General features: G+C 51.8%; 1 pseudogene; it reads left to right on the plus strand.

The window, feature by feature from the left end:
* Nucleotides 1-1,227: 1,227 nt before the first annotated feature.
* Nucleotides 1,228-2,094, plus strand: LOC113622153 (transmembrane epididymal protein 1A-like; annotated as a pseudogene).
* The last annotated feature ends 607 nt before the right edge of the window (nt 2,095-2,701 follow it).

The raw sequence follows: 2,701 nt of genomic DNA on the forward strand, positions 1-2,701 counted from the left end.
AAAAAACACCAAAACAATTACAATAGCAACACCAAAGATCAGTGATCACAGATATAATAATAACAAAAAGTTTGAAATATTGTGAAAATTACCAAAGTGTGACACAGAGGCATGAAGAGAACGAATGCTGTTGGAAAAATGGCACCAACAGACTAGCTTGATGCAGGGTTGCCACAGATCTTTAGTTTTAAAAAAAAACACAATATCCACAAAGCCTGATAAAGAAAAGTGCAATAAAATAAGGTATGTCTATATTTAATCCTCACAACAAGCCTAGGAAGTAATTATTATTCCCATTCTACAGATCAGGAAACCGAGTCTGAAGAAGACAAAGTTAACTTGCTCGCAGTCATGTGAGTGGCAAGCGTTGGAGCTGAAATTCAGTCACTGTGCAGATAAATGAACAGACCCGGTCCCCATCCAGCCTCTGCTGTGCTGGCTGCTAGAAGGGACCTCATGCATGTCCCTTCCCCCGCCCCCACCCCGAGCCTTCATGTCACCTGTAAAATTTGTTTAGCAATAACTTCCTTACAGAGTTGTTGAGGGATTTTTTAAATTAATTTTTATTGGAGTATAGTTGCTTTACAATGTTGTGTGAGTTTCTGCTGTACAGTGAAGTGAATCAGCTATATGTATACATATATCCCCTCTTTTTTGGATTTCCTTCCCATTTAGCTCACCACAGAGCATAGAGTAGAGTTCCCTGTGCTATACAGTAGGTTCTCATTAGTTGTCTATTTTATACACAGTACTGTATATATGTCAATCCCAGTCTCCCAATGTTGATGGAGTTAAATGAGAAAAAAATTATGTAACATGCCTGGCACCAAGAGACCGCCCGTGGAAGAGAAGTCTCTTTCCTGGAGCACCTAACTCTTTCCCTCCCCTCTCCTTGTGGAGCGGTGGGGCAGAGACTGTGAGAGAAAGGGCAAACCAGTGCCTACAGTGAGGGGCAAGAGGTTGAAATCCCAGGCCTAGCATCTAAGTACGGAACAGAGTGTGGTGCAACGCACGCACGCCCACCATCACGCCTCCGAAACAGGTCCCACCCAGGAGTGACTCAGATGCTTTGGACACCTTCCCCTGTGTGGGAAGCATGGGTGGGGCTGGATCGGGCAGATCTCCCCGCTGTTCAAAAGTAGCCACTCTTGCTTGTGAGGGGTGCCTGCGAGGTTGCTGCTCATCTCCCGCTGTCGCCCTGGTGGCCCTGACATACACACTGAGACCATGGGAACCCTCGGGGGACACCTGGTAGCAGGGATCTTCTTCTTCTTCTCACTCTACTACTCGGTGCTGGTGTCCTTGGCCCTGTTACGGGGACAGAGGTTCCTCAAAGCCCCTCTGCCCCCAAGGGAGAAGCGAGGGCACAGGTGGTGGCAGCTGGTCCCTGTGGAAGGAGTGCGGAAGGTGGTTTTCTCCCTGATTCTCACCTTCCCCGAGTTCTTCTACCCGCCAGGAACAAAGCGGCTGATGATGGTGGACTGGGAGGCCCCTCGGTGACCGTCACGTTCAAGGACGAGTGGCGGCACTTCACCACGTACCGGTCCTTCCTCCTCAGTGGCGTGGTGGACATCGTGAGCCAGGCGTGTGAAGCTGGAGCAGGCGGCCGAGGCTCTGGCCTTCCGTGCGCTGGTGCTGCTGGTGGTGACCCACGCCGAGCACAAGGGCGCCCTGGAGACCCGCGTGCACGCGCTGTTCACAGTGCCTGCCTTCCCGGTCGGCCTGGCACTCGCCATCGAGATCTGGGTCCCCGGCCAGCCCCAGCTCTGGGTGCTCAAGACTTGGATGGGGCTGGTGCTCAGCAGCTGTCTGATGCAGCTAAGCATCCTGATGTACACGCTGCCCTCGGGGCAGCCCTGGAGAGGGGAAGACCCCACGGACCTCACCTTCCTCACCATCTTCTTCTGCTGGCACCTGGCCTCAGGGGCTGCCTTGCTGGCCGCCATCTACGGCCTCTGCAGCCTCTGGCATGATCGCTTCTCCCCCTGGAGAAAGGTCCCAGGTGCCAAGTACCACCTGTGACCCATAGGCGAGGGCAGTGAAGAGCTTGAGAAGCTCCGGGCAGGGGCCCAACTACGAGATGGGGGTGTCTAGGTATAGAATCTGTCCCTGTGCTGCACCCTTTGTAATGAGAGTTTTGAGGATGCCCACTGTGTGCCTAGTGCAGAATTGTCCTGGGATGTGCAATGTGGCTTTCCATCACAGGGGTTGCCTTCCTTGTTCCTAAATGAACCTTCCAGTTCCTAGGATTCCTGCTATCTATCTCTCTGTTCTCTCCAGGCCTGTCTCCTTCCTGTCTCGCTATTCAGTATGGTTCCTAACCATGGACTTACATGAAGTGAGAGCAGGAGTAGTGTTTTTCTTTGACAGCTTTTGGGATCCAAGAGGAAGAAATGAAATGAGGGAACAGAGAGAGATGGAGGGTCTCTGGGGACTCGGCAGGGCTCTGCGTGTCTGAGGCGGGGCTGGCTTAGCGTGTGCATGTGAGTGCCGCCGGCGGCTGAAGTGGTGAAATGTGTGAAAGGGAAGGGGCTCTGTTTTCACATCGTAGTGAGGACTTCTGTTTTCTTCATTTCTCTCTGTTTTTTATTCACACTAAAGTGTAACAGGAAGAAGAGCTGGTTTTGTTGTTGCTGTTTTCTAATCTAAACTGGAGGAGGCTACTTCTGCCTCAGGGAGTAAGGGATGAGGGGAAAGGGGG

Source organism: Aethalodelphis obliquidens, unplaced genomic scaffold (assembly GCF_003676395.1).
Source record: "Aethalodelphis obliquidens isolate GAN/ISIS:26980383/991018 unplaced genomic scaffold, ASM367639v1 scaffold1, whole genome shotgun sequence".
NCBI lineage: Eukaryota > Metazoa > Chordata > Mammalia > Artiodactyla > Delphinidae > Aethalodelphis > Aethalodelphis obliquidens.